The sequence below is a fragment of the Neodiprion virginianus genome, chromosome 2, assembly GCF_021901495.1.
Source record: "Neodiprion virginianus isolate iyNeoVirg1 chromosome 2, iyNeoVirg1.1, whole genome shotgun sequence".
NCBI classification, from domain to species: Eukaryota; Metazoa; Arthropoda; class Insecta; order Hymenoptera; family Diprionidae; genus Neodiprion; species Neodiprion virginianus.
This window is the reverse complement of record NC_060878.1, coordinates 34,376,489-34,393,859: the sequence shown is the minus strand read 5'-3', so window position 1 is coordinate 34,393,859 and position 17,371 is coordinate 34,376,489.

The following is a 17,371-nucleotide window of genomic DNA, read 5'->3' as shown; positions in this document are numbered from 1 at the left end:
CGGCGCCTGCGTTTGGTACGCAATGCCCGATGTACGCATGTGCGAGATACGCCCAACTACGCGGTTTTAACCGCGGGATAATTACGCGCGAGACTCACGGCTGGCTCAACTCTATCGCCGTCTATTCATCGAGCTCGACGTCGAAAGAACCTGATGAGCTTCGGAAAGGCGGACGAGCCTGGTGAAAAATTGTTTATTTCCGACGACGGTGAGCCAGTATTTTTCCCAATTCGTCAGCAACCTGATCCTGGTCCCTTGACCAACGTCGTCTCGAGCTACGAAACGTGGTGAAGAAAATGAAAAATCTACACGAGTCGCGTCACGATGCTTTAACGACACGGTTCCGATTCATTCCTTTCGCTCTTTCGATGCGATCCTCTCTTTTTACAGGGTAAATAGATACGTCTCCGGCGATTAAACGAAGTCTTTCAGTGCGCCCCCGATCCCCGATCGTTCCCTCGACTCCACGGCGATCGAGAAACATTCTATTAAAGGACAAGCAGATCAAATCGGGGAAGAACGTCCAAATGAAGATAAGTAATGGTTCCAAGGATGATAATGTTCCCGGGTAGATTCTGGCAACTAAACTATCGCTCGGAACTTGAAGAAAAGACCTTTTACGGCATATCCGTGGTTCGGACACGCTGCCGAGACGTCGAGCCTCGACTCCGAGACCGGTCAGAGGTCGTCCGGCTCTCTCGATACTCTGGATTCCGATTTGTCACGGCCCCCCTTTCCGTCCGTATTCCTCCTCGTCAGACTCGCCATCCTCCTCCTCCGGCATCCTCGACCTCTCTCTCTCTCTCCACACGGAGATCTCGCCGCGGCGAAGACCTGCTGCCTCGAAATAATGCCGGTGCACGTATTCCTTTGATTGTGAGCCTGCACTGGTCAAAGACCTCGCCTTCTTCTGACTTTCCTTCCTTCGTTCCTTAGGCAAGCAGCCCTGCTGCTGAAGGAGCCTTACGCGCACGGTGGCAGCCGTACGTCGTCGTCTCGGTTCACGTGGTTCACGTCCACGCCGTATCGTAGGGCTTATCATATTATGCCTGCTGCGGCGACGAGTTATGCACTTGCGCAAACTCGGCCTGAACTCATCTTCGCAGTCCTTGATCAAACGACGACACACCGTTACAACAGCATGTATATCGTAGGGAAAAACTTAGTGGGTGGCTGATTCGAGATTGAAGTCTGACGGTACGTTGCGAACTGATCGGTGAGAGAATAATTTGACAAATAGAAGCTGGAGTTGACTAGCGATTCGATTTTTCCCAGTTTTCTTTCTTAAAAAGCAAAGATTGCTCGAGCAGCTGCAGTGCCTGATAAAAATTTCTTCATCAGTGAAACCGTGGAAATCGGTTCAAAGATTTTCATGACTATCATTAATCGTATCGATACCCTGTATCACGGATTCACCTATAAACTGCAGTAGAAATGAGAGAGTCGAAAAAATAACAGTTTGCCAAAGGCAGGGGAATACGAAAGTGCGCGATGAAAGTTGTACCGTAACAGCTAGAGTCATTGGCCGATCAAACACATATTTTTCCTGACCCCAACATTATTACATTGCACGTGTACATTAAACTGTCATATTCAATTGAGTACGGTGGAGATTTGGAACCGTCTTCATAGTCCGTCGCGTATAATTTCCGGGTTTGAGAGTCGAAGAAGGGTTCGAGATGAGCGCTGATTGTAGCCGAATGGCTGTAACGGTAAAGATGCAACAAACTGCGGACACCACGCCTGCGAGTTGAGGAACGTCCGCGTTCAGGGGCGGATATAGGTATACCTTTACACGCGGAGGTAGGCATGCCCACACCGTTTATTTCCCCAAATGAAATGTTCGCGGTTTCGCATGGTGCGGATGCATGCGGGCCTCTTTTATTCCCTCCGCGTACCCTCACCCCCCAGCCCCCTATGCTCTCCCCTTTCATCTCCCTCGTTATTTATCTCCCTCTACCTCTTTCTCACCCCCCTCCTTACCTCGGGACGTCCCTCCCCCTTCCTTCGCGAGCATTACAATTGCTAATTCCTCGTTGCGGTTGCTGGGCGCCGTAAAGTTTGGTCGTCGTAAAAGCGACGTCGGCTGTACGTAGTGGGTGGGGTGGATGGGGGGTGGGGGGCACGCGCGAGACGACGCGACGGGATTTAAACGGCGTTTACTTCCTGATGGGTACGCGATTCTGGGTCAAGTTAATATACCTCGTTGTACTTTTTGATATTCCGTTTGTCCCATTTTTTACGCGCAGCTCTTGTTCATGCGAACGTGGGTCTTGCCGTCTAGCTCTCGAGCTCGCGTTGTACCCAGATTTAACGATAATGTCACGTCGAGGGGTTGATGACCGGTACGTACAGTGTACTGCATATAATATCCTTTGATTTAAAACAGTGGGATATAAAATTTTATGTAGAATATAAAAGAAATTTCACGAAAATTGGATATAAGTACATATAATACCGTTAATTCTTACCTCGTTCAAGAGACCTCTTCGATCTTCGACCTTCGACGTTAGGACCCACCGTGAAGAGGAATAATAAAGTGTTTTACACTGTACCGCTTGTTCGGGCACGCAATCCGTGAGCGAAGCCGAGGTTGAACACATTTTTTATTCGGCGGTAAGACAGCGACGAGAATTGTGGTAGTTGTCAATTATTTCAAACACTGGAGAGAGTGGAAATTTTCAAATCTAAAACATAAAACAAGTTTTACCAGTTAATTCTACAGTTTTTATGGACAGTTTCAATATTCTGAACCTCGACGTTGTAAAGTTTTGGAAAAATTAGAGTTGACATCAATTGATGGGAATCGGTCATGTGTTAAATTTTGTAAAGATCATCGGCTGAAAACCCTCAAAAGTATCCATAAATTGGATGGAAACGAAGTGCCGTGTGTTAAAAAAATACCAGTAAGTTGCGAACAAGTTTCACACGTTGCAGGATACATGGTGAGTGAGCTCTTTAACCGGCAAACCAATTTTTGACGGAAAATAATTTTGCCGTAACAGAGCTCAACGTGCCGTGCGTGCGATGCAGAAATATATACACACGTACGTAGTGTGTGCGTACGTCTGTGTGTATCGTATGGGGTAAATAATTATCGGAACAGTATCTTGGTCGTCGGTCATATATCATCGACATCTCCTTGCCGCAGTCTACAAGATCTTTCACACGAACTGGCCGTGGCGCACCACCGCATACGTACGGAATCCTACCACCAATAAAACATCCTCAGCACCGTGTTACAACCGCTCACGTTCAACACCTCAGCGCCGCATAGCTCACATCCTATACCTATAGCCATACTTGAATTATTATTCCGAGATTTTATTGCCGGAAAATAGTCGGGTGAAAATTAATGATTTAACCAATATATCCAACCGGCTTCCTAACACTAAATCCGAAACCGATCACAGGCTATTTATTTGTTAGGTTTTTAGAGCCCTCCTCCACCCACGCGCTCTCCTCTTCTCTCCTCTCCTCCCTCACCGTCGAATATCTATAAATCAGTTGAAAATTGTGGAAACTAATTAAGAGCTCTTATCTCTACGCTATGAAATGTCTTTTATTTTCCTTCGCTCGCGTGATTTATAGAAGAGTTCGAATACCTTCCGAGTATTTTGATCGTCTCGAAAATCGCAGTAAAAGTCAGCACCCTGCACGTATCGTCTCGTAGATTTTACCCTGCGATACAAAATTTCGTCTGCAGCAGGAAATTTTCGGATCGTGTGGACCAACTCGATCGGAGGAAAAAATACAGAGTCCGGAGAGGCGACGCAACGAAGATATTTTCTAAAAGTTGCAAGTTCCCTTAAATTATCTTATATCGCTCGATTGGATCCCTTTTCCGTTCTATCGACACAAACGATCCGGCAGGCTGCACTGCCGAGAAGATCGCCAATCTGAGATCAAGACTCAGCCGATCCTGGGGCACGAATGATATACATTGGTAGCGATCATCCGATCACATCTAGCATTACAGGTACTAGTATGGGATGAGTACTAGCTTATAGTGCTTGCACGACCCTCGGTGTAGAGAAATGTAGCAAGCACGGCTAATCCTTACGCGAGTAACAATCCGTCACTCGAAGGATTCCATCTCGATCGCATTCCGTCGAAAATAAAATGGAGGAATAGCTTACCGATATGGTGTAGCAAAAATTTGAACTGCCATTACAGTCGACGAAATCATAGCCATCGATTAGTACCTTATTAATTCAGGTGTGAAATTCAGTTGGCAAACGTCAAATCGTTCCATGTTTTCACCGCTATATCGCTGCGCAGGTATATGCGAAATATGTTTGAAAGTAAAGATTTCTCTCGTTTCTCTCTTTTCTCCTTCTCCCTCTTCTTCTCTCCTCCCCCGGAGCAGCAATTATCTTCGTACGGTAACTGATTTTTTTCTACTCTCTCTTTCTCTCTCTCTCTCTCTCTATCTCTTTCCGCGTCGACAGTAGGCACATAAGGTAGGCGGGTAGGTAGTTGCGAAAAAACGAATGTATGACTGAACGGTCGATGTTAACGAATGACACTCATCAATAAGGAATTAGCATTCGAACACGAAGGGGAATGGGTCGAGGTGTAGGTTGCAGCGCTCCGACTGGGACCTTTTAACGAGCCTGAGATGTAGAATGCGGACTAGCGAAATCAACGCCTCAAACATCGGACGGGTTTCTTGCGTGCTCGTATTTATTTCATTTTTTCCTCTCCTTACCTTCTCTCAATCAGGTACAGCTATGATTGCCGAGCTTGGTGTTTCGGTGGAACGAAATTACTTACGTAGTGAATAACGTCTAGGACAGAAATTCGTGGTAAAATATTAAGGTAAAGTGTCAAATGGGACAAATACGAAAAAGGGATGACGAGGGAAAGTAAATATAGTAAAATCGGAATGCTGCAGTGCCTCGGGTAAAAATGAGGTATGAATAATTTTAGGATAGTCAGCGTATGTAATACGTGAAAAATGTATGTGTACTTGTACGTATATAATATACGTATAAAAGGTATACGGCGGGTGGCGTTAATTAGCTTTGATCTCGGCGATTATCTCGTACTCGGATATAGTAGACGAGGCTCTTGTAAATTCAACGTTATTGCAGGGGTCTATTAGTTTATACTCGAGGCTCGTAAGTCGTTGCGGTCTTACATGCCTACCTACCGACCCGAGCAGCGGCTGGCTTCTGGCGGATATCCGTGCCGCGATTCAGACCTTTATTAAAATTATTAATTTCAAAGTTTTACGATAAACCATACGGATAGAATTTGCTGCGCAAAGAAGTCGGCTCAGAACTTTCATCCGAGTATACAAATCAACGATAAATAGTATTCCGACGGGGTGATGAAAAGTCAAAACGGTCACCGTTGGCTCGCTTGTAATTTAATTTCAGCTGTAGGATAATGACCAGTAACGATGAATTATCGGGCGCTACTTTGAGGAGGAGAAAACGATGGCAAGAATAGTTGGGGCGTAATCTCATCGTCGTCGAAAGCCCGTAAGATCCGGAGTTTAGCCCGACATTCGATTCGATTCGTTGATCTGCATCGTTACTCGACTGTACAAGCCGACTCGATATACACGAAGAGAGAAACCTCCGTACCCGCGCACTTATTTATATCAGAAAGTCACGGGGAGGACTGTTTTGACTTTTGAAGTATATAACGGCACCTCGTAAGGAGATAATGGGGGCCCATACGGCTGCGGCGGGACCCCCGCACAACGACAAATTTTCTAGCAACATTTAAATATCTCCGAAGCATTGTCGGGGTCCACGGGATGTCCGACAGCCTCGTTCGAAATATCCGGTAAATATATCGTTATTTTATTCAGTAGCCCCACGCACGCGTATACGTACGTACACGTGCTTTATGTTCGCCATTGTGTTGCTAGATTCATGTGACTGTGTCTTACATGCTTCCGTTGTGTTCTTTATCATGCGTGCGTGCCTGTGTGCGATGCACTAATACACCGGCGGGTAAATTATTCCACTTAAACGACCCCCGCCATCCAGTTGTATCTTACGATAAGTGCCTCTCAGCTAGGCTAGGCGGTATATGGCATACGCTGCGGCATCGGGAGACGAATTGGCCTCGGCCTCGGAGTCTTGTAAACAAGAAGAATAAGGCGACCGAGATAAAAGAACCCCGGGGAAACATAGGGCAAAAAATACGTCGCCAAACTGGCGGAAATCAACCGGAGGATTACAACCCCTTACACCTCCTTTTCTTCGTTTACCCTGGCGTCCGGTGTTCCAGGGATTAGGATATTCGCCGGAGACCCCATTGAGGGAAGATATCGCAGACAAAATAAGTCTAGACAACGCGACCGGAGCTTTCTTGCGACGAGATTCGAGATTTCCTCCGGCGACAATCGAGCATCCTGTTACTCCCGTTCCAAATTTTACCACGTGTGCTGTGCAAGAAATTAAAAACTGTGAGACCAAATAACAACATCGTTTCCTCTCAACTTGATCCATTGAAGAGAAAATCTCGCAAACGAGCGGAAATTACACGAAGGAAACCAAATTTCTTGTCTTCGATGCGGACGGGAAAGTCAAGGTGAAAAAAATACGAAGTCTGACACGTTGCTCGTGGGGGAAGAGCCGCGGTGGGCATCTGAATGCCCAGAGTTTTTGATTGATCAGCGGACTGTCTGAATGCAATTAACAATTCAGGCATGCGGTTGACGTTGCCGGAGGGTGAGAGGCTGCGCGTGCTAGATTTATTATATCATTATCGTAGTGCTGGTCGGTATACCTGCTTAAAGTATCCTTGGATATCTTCCCGGAGTCGTGAGGCCGGATAAGTTGGTAATATCTTGCCGACGATGATGCTGCTGCTGCTGCTGCTGCTGCTGTTGCTGCCGCTGCTGGCACAAGCTGTGTATGTGTTCCTCCTGCCTACTTGTTTCTATTTTAGTCCTGCCACAGGCGGTCATCCCCCGTTACAACCTATCATATAGGTACGCACATGTCCTGTACGTACTGCAATTTACGTTTTACGTACAAGAACGATATCCCAGGTCGATCCCTCCGATTCTTATTTAGTTCGTATATATATGATGTAGTGTATTTATTTTTATCGGACGTAAAACACTTTAAGGAGGTTGAAACGATCCCCAGAAAATGGCACCCAAATGTTTCTACCGACGAATGAAACGTTTCAGCGTTGGTTTCATTCAGATACAGTAGTACTTGTACACGATTGTTAAACTTGGAATAAAAATTCTTTCCCTAAAACGAATGATCCTTAAATTGATTTTGAAAAATGATTCGAGTAAAAAGATGTTATTTCTCACCGCGAGTCGATGGTTTAGCCCTTAATATCGTCGAAGGATATAATTAGGAGTCTATAGAGGGTAACGAGGGCTTCACTTCGGCCGTTAATGTAAAACACTTGGCAAAAATGTCTGCTTCAATTGTCTTGGTGAGAGGGATGGTTATACGGTGTTAGGGTTGGTTTTATTGAAATATAAAAATTATCGGACATAAAAAAGATCATAAATCATTGAGTTAAGCGGAGAGGCGTGTATACTGCAGAAACGTTCAATGGCTAATGGAGTCTGGCAATGATCACGGAGGTGTTTTTTTATTCACGTCATTTTATTTAGCTCCATTTTATTGTATCTTAACGCTTTTAGCCGAGCGTTAGCGGTCGCAAAATCTCAGACATAAATATCCACGAAGAAGGAGCTCGCGTCGAGTAGTTACAGCACCCACAACGAGAAAAATCGCCCGTAACCACGGTGCCAAATTACAGTCTCCGCAGCCACCCATATAAACGCAGTTATTATGACGTTGGTATTAACCCCGCTGCTTTACGAAGCGAACGAGCCAGCGAGGGACCAGCCGATCGTCGCTTTTGCTAAATTATAGCTGTTTCAAGTCCTCTTAATTTTTACATTTATTGATTTTCACATTTTACCACCTTCGAGTCTTTTACTACCGACAGCTATTCGGACCTCCCAGCTACCATCGACATTTTAAACTGATTCTCGCCCGGATTCCAAGACTAGCTCCCCCTTTTTTCCCGATCTCAATAGTATTTCTTCGATATTACAAAATTTCGAGTTCGTGGCGAATGAGAGAATATTCGAAACAGCCTAATTACGGTAATGCAAAAATACGGCCCCTTTCCAGCGCCGTATAAATCAACAAGTGCTGTCGTATTATTCCAATTTCTTTGATCCTTCGTTATTCGTACTCCAATGTATGTCTAGCATTTCAGATCGATTGATTGGCTGAAGAATGCTAAAATCGACACAATTTTTATTTTTGCAATACCCTCGTCGAGCAAAATCGTACATTAACGAATCACGCGACAGCAGAAACGGTGTTTCGCAACCCAATGGAACGATTACCCCTCATCGTCCTCTGGAACGCATTTGTCGTCGGTTCCTGGAACGAGAGCTAGGAATACGACATTCGGTGGACGGCCGAAGTCACCAGGTCGGGTCCGAAAAGCTCGGAGAACGAAGTCCTGCGCGTACTCTTCTCTTCGCTGGAAGGAGTAACCGGCCATTCGCGTCGCCGTCAAATATTTTGGCAAATTTATGCCCAATAAGAATTAAGCAGGAGACCGCGCCGGTGGTTCGCGACGTTTAACGACACAACGCGTGGCCTTCGAAAGGCGTATAGGTAGGCCCCTGGCCCGATGTCCCACTATCGTCCGGCGCGTTATTCCGACCGTAACGCAGACTGCGGCTTGCACCACTCGCGCGTCTTCCTCCTCTGCAGGACCACGAGGAGACGGGCAAAGCTCCGGTGATTTACCGACCATCCTCGCCCTCCCCCTCTTCCTCATTTTTATCCTCCTTTTATTTTATTTTTCCTTTCTTCAACCATCAGAACTTTTTCGCCATCTCAGCCGCATCCTCCTCCTCCTTCTCCTTCTTATTTCGACGGGCTCAACCGGGTTGCCGCAACGGCCGAGTGTCACCGTTATAAATCAGTCAACGTCACTCGAGATTAGCGTTTCTACGGCGCATCAGTTGCTGCCCTTCGCCTCAAGTGAGCGTACCATCGATACGCGGGAATTCTTGGGGGCTTTGGTGGCAAGGCGTTACACAGGCCGAGAATAGGTGACCACTGCCTGCCTGTGTGCAGGTACGCGCCTAATTTACGCGGGCCAGTTAGACCCGAGGACTTTGGCGTCGGACGGCCAGGCTCCGTTTGTGGGTGAGAGATGCTTGTAAATAGCGGGGAAGAACCGTGTGTGTCCTACATCTACATACCGACGTCGTGATTTCACGCCGACTAATTAGTTCACGAAGTCGGTCTGGATCCAATCGACAATTTACTGACTAGTATCGCCCGGCATCTACGACGTGGTACATCTACGGACCAGTGGAACGTACGAGGGGCATCGGGAGGACGAGAGAAACGGAAACGTCCTTTGGTACTGGCGTATTCCTCTATTCTACTGTCGCTGTATTTATTCCCAGTTTTATTTTCAGCCGAACACGGAATTCGAAGAAATTGAAAAAGAAGTTGTTCGTATAGTTTCGTTATAGTTTTTCGCGGTGTAAATCGATGCAGCGCGCTCTAAAATTTTTCATTCAAAATATTTCAAGTTTACATCTGTTGTATAAAAATATATTCGTCGAGGTGTTTTGAAATAAAACAAAGTTCGAATTTCCAACGGGCCACAACTGAAATAGCTAGTATAAGTAGAAAAAAAAGTTTTTCTTCAATCAAAAAATCAAAATTTTGAATTTATGATGAAACAAGTTGTAGCAGTTCAATTATTATTTCTTTTTTGAAATTTCTATTCAAGCCAAAGTTTACGATCCTCAAGCCAACGATGCAACGAATGGAAATCTTATGTTCTTAAATTACAAGTTCATATTACCTTGCGACTATTTTATATGTTTGAATTGATGATAAAAAAAAAAAAATCGTAAGATACACTTCTTAAACATCAACTGAAAACTTGATATCACAAGTGTGGGTCTTTACGATGTGAATTGATATTTTTTACAAATTTTTTTTGTCCACCATTTTTAATAAATTCCAAATATTGTAAAAAAGAAATACGAAAAATCAAACGAGCCCACTCTACCACTCTGCCTAAAGTGTTCATCTTTTTACCGAATTGTTTATCCAACTAAACTAACCATTTCCGATGCGTCCCGTTGCAAAATTGATTTGCTTTTCTACCCTCAAACACCCCAACATCATGTATAAAAACAATTTAGGCATAAAAGTGCTATAGTTCTGAAAGGAAAGTTTCTCTTATGTTTTAGCACTTAGGTAGTAAAGCTGCAGACCGGAAGCAACTAATGTTACGAAATGAGCGACGCAACGAAGATAGCGATACATACACGACGACAGGTAGAATCTTCACGAGTCGCGGTACCGTCCAAATAGATAGGAGCACCGCCACTTACAACGAGCACACGGTTCAGGACGTACACCTATCTGCCTTCCAGGCACGAGACGGAGAGCCGAAAGCCGAAAACCGAAAGTAGCTAAACGGATCGACAACTTCCTGTCCTGTTCCGAGCACGAATCCGTATCGGAGAAGTGCCGCGGCGCGGCGGCGCTTCGGGATCCAGAGAAGGAAGACGAGGCCTCTGGGCGACGGAGCCGCGGAGACCAGACCGCTATAAAGTCTCGTGTTATTTACTATGTTAATTACCGCCCACGTCAAACACAAATTTATGCTAAAAGCCGAGATCCTATCGATGCTGAGCACCGCTGACAGGTTCAGCCAACCTCCTCCTCTCGGTTTCTCATCTTCCTTCATCTCCGCCGTTGGGTTCCATCCTCGTCAGCCGCGCGTACGAATCGATAGGTCAAAACCGTTGAGCGCGCGGCGTGAATTCCAAGAGGTGGAATTCGATTTCTACAAAAAAATTTCTCGCCAAATAAAAATCATCTTAGGCAGGTTTATGAATCGTTCACATACACGTCTGCGCGCCTCTCGACTTTCCAAGCTCATCGTCGCCAGGATCATCGGTATTGCGGATAGCGTTGCGCAGCGAGTTTCCTTTCATCTAATATATACGCCGATCGAGACACCTATTACTCATATTTCCCGCAGTCACCTAGTCGGTGGGACTCGAACAACGCCCGCGGCTCCGGGCGCGTCAAACATTCATCGGCACCTGCTGCGGAACATACCGACGCGTTGTCACCCGGCGATGCTTCCGAATGTGGGCACCCGAGCGGAATGATAATAGTAAAAAAGGAAGAGACACGCGGAGCTTTCCCTCGCGTAAACATCGAAAAATCGATTCACGTCACCTGCGAGGTCCGCGCCGTAAAACCAACGGCGTTTCCCACACACTCACCTCGGACGTCCACCTATTACCTGCCAGGTTCGCACCTAGACACCGTACAATGCTCGACGCACTTACGCCCTGCGTGCGAGGAACTCGAGTGGCATACATACAACGGGGAACAGTTCCATTCGAACCTCGAATTGCATTCTACGCATGGATCGTACACGCGCCCTGTCCCTCGCCTGTAAAACCAACTTCGAGTTAATAACACATATTTGGCATGCGCCACCTGTTTCCTACTTCCTAAGTCCTGCGGTTTGCTTTACTCACGCAGGGGGGAATTGCTGGCGGTTGTTACAAGCCGATCGGTTTGTTTGTTGAAAAATCGATGCGGATTCAAGTTTTGACGGACGCGGAGTGCAGCGGTGCACGTATGCTGCTGCAAAACTCGAAAGTACAGCTGCTTGAAAGACGTTGGAACGGTCGAACGACTGACTCTAGGTTCTAGGAATCAATCACTCGGAGAAAAGTCACCTGTGAGGGACTCGGCACCGAAGGATGTGAAATCCCGATGTCGAACCGTAATATTCCGCCCTCGACTCTCGGGCCTCCCGCGGTTCTCACGTTTAAGACCTACCTCACGTGGGCAAACAGATATACGTGTACTTGTACGTATTACGTACACATAAACTGCAGTAGGTAAAATGACGAGATTTACAAGGCCTTCCGTGGCGCAAGGATCCTCGTCACGTGAAAATACCCTGTCAAAAACACGTGTCGCACGTGGTGTTTATGGTCGGATAATCCACAACCGGATGTAAGGACACCGAGAGGAAGAAGAAGGTTGAAGGAGGAACCGAGGTCGGGCGCAATTGTGAAAAATGAAAATGACCATTCCCCGCGTGCATCCCATGTGGCAACCTGCCTCTGCGGACCCTGCGGAGAACTAGGCGTTCCTGGACAAGAAGGACCCTGCTGGATGGTCCCGGGTGTTGCAGCGCGTGGGTGTTAACGTTGCAGCCGAGTTTACGACCCCGACAGGACGCTGCGGTGCGCTCCGATCGAGCCGGTCGTGTTGGAACCAGAACCATTTGATTTTACGGCCGAATTTCAATCCCCGCTAAATTCCGGAATGAAGCCATCGTGAGGCGCGGGAGGCGCGAACTCCTTCTCCCGGCGTTCGACACAAGCGTGCACACCTACGTGGAGGAAGACTGCCTCGAGATGCTTGGCACTTTTGGACGACGACGTCCGCAGGCATGTACGAAACGTCGCCAAACAGCATCGCGTCACCGGGGAGAAGGCGACCTCCTCCACGCACTCGGACTCGAAGTAGTCCATCGGAATTATTATGCGAGAGTTTAAAGTGTCCCGGTACAACGCACCGCCCAATGCCCTGCAGCAGGACTCCACGGTGCGGTACCGGCGTTAAAAATAAACGGCCACCCGCACAGAGGTCGGGCATTTGTCGTATACCTTGGTATCGAGGTTTACCGGTTGCCTCCGACGTTCGTGTTTCACTCCTGCGGCGGTATTCCTAGCTGCGGTGGCTCTCTCTCGCCCCACGACCGATGCGGACGACTCGTTCTTGCCGTAGAAATTAACAAATTTCCTCGATATCCGTCGTCACTCCATTGATCGACGAAACGCGGAGTCTTAGCGGGGGTAGAAATTGGAAAGAGCACAGGCGTTCCTGAGCGCAGGCAGAGCCTTGATAATCGAGGAAGTTGGACGCGTCGAGGTTGACGATAACTTCCTACGGGGTGTGTGTCCGAGTCTCTAGACAATGTCTACATTAAGGTTAGTTAGTAAAGAACGAAGCGGTACACGATAGCTGGGCCGGTCGAAAAGGGGTCCGGCGTGTTTCTCGTGTCGTTAGAGTTAATGCTATGCGCATCGAAACATATCCCGCAACGTTCCGAGTATAAAGATGTACTGGCGTGTACAATGAGCATATGTATGGTGAACCCGACGAGGACCCCGAGGCTGGGGGTCCGGGGAGATGGAGGCGAAGGTGAACCGATACGGTCCCGGTCTTGGGGGCCTATTAAGATATTTGAATAATATTAAACGGGCGCTCATGAGCGTGCCTCGGAATCGTGTCGATAAGCGAACAACGACGATGCTTAAATACGGGAATTTCACTCTTTATGAGAAAGATAAAAAGTTTTAAACACCGCCGGACCCCTGTTCACCACCGGCGAGAGAGAGAGAGAGAGAGAGAGAGAGAAGGAGATCTTCCTTTTACAACGATTCCCGCGGCTCGTTGGCCGGGACCAGCAAACTCGCCGGGTTCCTTTGGCCCCGGAAATATCTACGCGGTATAATCCTCGCCGATGGTTTTGTACCTTTGTGGGTGAAAGATTTAGAGGCAAGGGCCCCGGGGCCCTTAGGCGATCACCTGTAGAGCATACATCCTACCCATATGCTCGATGTTAACACAAGATTAGAAATTCTAGAGCAGTCATTGCTGCATTTATTTTTTTCCTCTTTTCACACTTTGTTCGAATCTATAGTCTATATCTCGGCTCGATAGTCGGGATGTAAGAATAGTCGAGTGCCAGAGAAAAGGAGGGCGTTTTTTGTGTTAAAAGTAATCCTCCGATCGATAATTACACACCGCCTCGGATGTGTGAATTATTACATGCAATATGATACAGTGGAATAATATGATAATTATCGTATCATGAAACGTAGATTGGATGGTTATGACTCGCACTTTAGGATTCTTCCACCCACGTCAGCTCTTTAATTTCTTCCCAAGAAATTCATTTATCCCTCAATGTATTTCATGATTTTCATGTAGATATTTCTTCGAATCTGGAAATGCTTCGGTTTCGTTAATACGGAAGAGCTATATATTTGGGTGCAGATATTTTCAGTTTCAGATTGCAGTGGAATTCCACCGTCAAGCCTCGTACGTGCAAAAAGTGCCTGCGTCAGGTTTCCCGCCTCTCGGTGATCCATCCACCCGTCTGTTATGATCGCGTTTTAACTAGAAACGAACGATGATCTCACCGGCGTGGTCTGACTCAATTTCATATCAATATCACTCTGCCCCTGCGGCTCTTCCGCGAAAGGCTCGAGTGGGCATAACATAATATTTATTCAATAATACGTGCTCTTTTTGCAAACTTTGGTTAACATGAATCTTCGCTCCCCTTTCGTTCCCCTGTTCCATCTGGAACGGCTTAAGGCCCCGATGAGCCTCGCGGGCCAGCTCATTAATGCAGGTGCAGGTCTCGCGGCGCGCGTTGTGTAAATTTTTCAAGAGACGTTGTCACGTGTACGCCAGGTTCGAAACAGGTAAGCCTCCGCGCCACATGACGGCCAGATTTCCGCCTGTTTATGTCCGCACAATGCGTCGAGCGGCACGTTATTAGCCCTGCGATAAACCGGAGGGTCGTGACGCGTTCCACATGGCGAGAATACCCTAGAGATAGTAAAATGTCGCCTCGACAATTACCCGCTCTATGGGCGTCCGGCACGAAAAATTCTCAAAACTGTACTTGCCGTTCGTGTAGGTGTCTACATTTTCTTCTCGAACCGAATGCTTTCTCTCCCTTTCTTTCTCACTTACTCAGGTTTCCGTCGACGCGGTAAGCTCGAAAGGAAATCTAAACATTTCTGTATATAAGAAATTTTAGTCCTCTACACATCCAAGAAAAAAGGATCATCGCTGGAGAAAATGAAACCGAAGAAACTTTGGATTTAAAAAAAATCGGTCCAAAAAGCATTGAAGCAAGAAGTTGACCCATGAATGATAAAAGTCGCGGGTAATTCGTCTTCGTCTCGCACCGCCTCGATCATCAATTTATGCAGAACAATCGAACAACGCCGAGGCACCCAGGTTCAAAGACCCGCGCCGCTCGGTCTCGTACATTATACAAGGAGCACATACGTATGTATGCAACGAACTTACCGCCCCATTCCTCGTTTTTATATTTATTTTTCTCGCCTTGCATTTTTCGTTTCACATTTTTTTCTCTTTTTCGTACGGTTTTTTTTTCTTTTCCTTTTTCCGTTATCTCTCTCTTTCTCTCTCTCTCGCTCTCTCTCTCTCTCTCTCTCTCTCTCTCTCTCTCTCTCTCTCTCTCTCTTGTTGCCTCGCTTTTTTCACTCCGTCAGCAATTAGCATACGATTGACCCCTCGAGTACGAAACGCGCACGACGCGACGAGACGCGTACGTTCCGCTCTCGCGAACCTTAGCGCGCGGTTCCAATTAAATTAATATGTCCCTCTGGTTTTTATGCTCTGACCGTGCCCGACCAAAGATATAGACACTTACATGCGGTTGCCCGTCCGTCTGAATGTATAAGTGGATATTCACACAGTGCAGCATGAATATCAGTACTTGTAATTAAATCGAATCAAGTAACGCGTGATACGGATGTTTCATGGGTAATGTTTGGACCTGTTGTGGATTGACTCGGGAAAATTTTTTACTTTGACAACCGTTAATGTGTTACCATCATAAATATCTGAGGTTAATACACAGCGCAGCAGACATCGTGTCGACGTAACCGAATAAGTGACTCGAATTAGTCCGATTTTAGTCACTTACTGCAAAAGAGTCTGAAACCACAGTGCAAAAAATTATGTTGCGATTGCGAAATAAAATTCATTCAGTAAAATCACTTGTAATGAATATTCCCAAAACTACAGCCGTAAATCGAAGAAATCTTACAATCGCATTACTTCAAGGCCTGATTAGAACGACCGAACCAACGTCGATATTTGGTACGCATAGAGACATTACATTCAATTAAATGTTTTCGTAATTGCAAGCAAATTATACAATCGATTTTGATATACTTGCAACGAAACATTTTGTCCTCTTAATTTTTTTTTTTTCACGATAAGTGAAAATCAATTTGGTTGGAAAAACAAAAAGTTTCAAACTTTCACTACCACATATGTGGCCTTGGGCATCGGAGCGACGATGTCAGAGTCGGAGAGCTGTGAGTGAGGGAACGAGAAAAGCAAATCCGAAAAGAAAATAGTACAGAGAAGACTGTTATCGTATTACCCTGTATAACGGGTAAGCTGGCCTTCCCTTTTCTTTCCCTCTCTTTCGTCCCTTTTCGTCTTTCACAACTTTTTCCTAGAGGCAATCAAAGTTGCGAAACTCGGGGGTGAAGATCCCCCTCGCTGTGACACTTGCGCAGACCATTGAAACCTCCGACAAAGTGACCACCAGCAATATGCCGGTCCGAGAAACAATGCGCCATCAGTTAGGACCGGCGAACACGTGTCGCACCGTTCAAGGGTTCGGGCTTAAAGACTACGGGAGCATACTATTGACGCTCTGCGACGAGTACGTGACGGCGAAACGAAATTCGTACCTACGGTGTTACAACAATACCGCGTTTCCCAGGACTTTTACCTCATTGTCTTTGACATCCTGCGAACAGCTGGGGCTGCTGGTGGCTGCGTCCTGCAGGTACTATAGATTTACGACGCTGCCACTCCAGGCTCGTCTCGGGGTTCGGGGAGAGGTCAGGAGATTCCGGGGCAGGTCAGTCCCCCGAACATGCCGGAAACACCGATTGTACAACAAGTGCGCGTAGCGGGGCGGACCCTTCTACCCCCAAACCAACCCAACACAGCCCCTCGAAAAATTCTGCAGCCACGGCTGTGGCCTGCGTCGGCTCGACCGCATTACCGGGTATCGTGGTAGCACTGTCGGTTTACGAGCTGGTAGAGAATTCCCGGTGTTCGTGGTATGACCTGAGGGAAGGGGAGCGGATATCTCTCACTTCCCTCACCGGCTTATCATTCAGATTGCACATGGAACGAAGCGAATGACAGTTGAGAATTAATCGTCCACTTTTCAGGATACTGGAGACACGCGAATCGGTAAACGAGAGACGAGGGGACGTGAAGGTAGAGAATTTTTACAATTTAACGGATGGTGGCAGAAGTCCGACACGGTAATTCGCGTTTACATTGGTTATCAAAATTTTTGTCCTTTTCCCCAACGACCGATACTAGTCGAGATATAATTTTTGACGAGTAGAAATCTTGCAAAGCATTTAAATGATCCGCGGCAAAATCGGCAGGTCCAAATAAACAACCTCTAGAAACTTGAGAATTTAAATATTCTGACGATACTGAACTTTGTTTCGAATTTCCACCTAATTCAATATCTA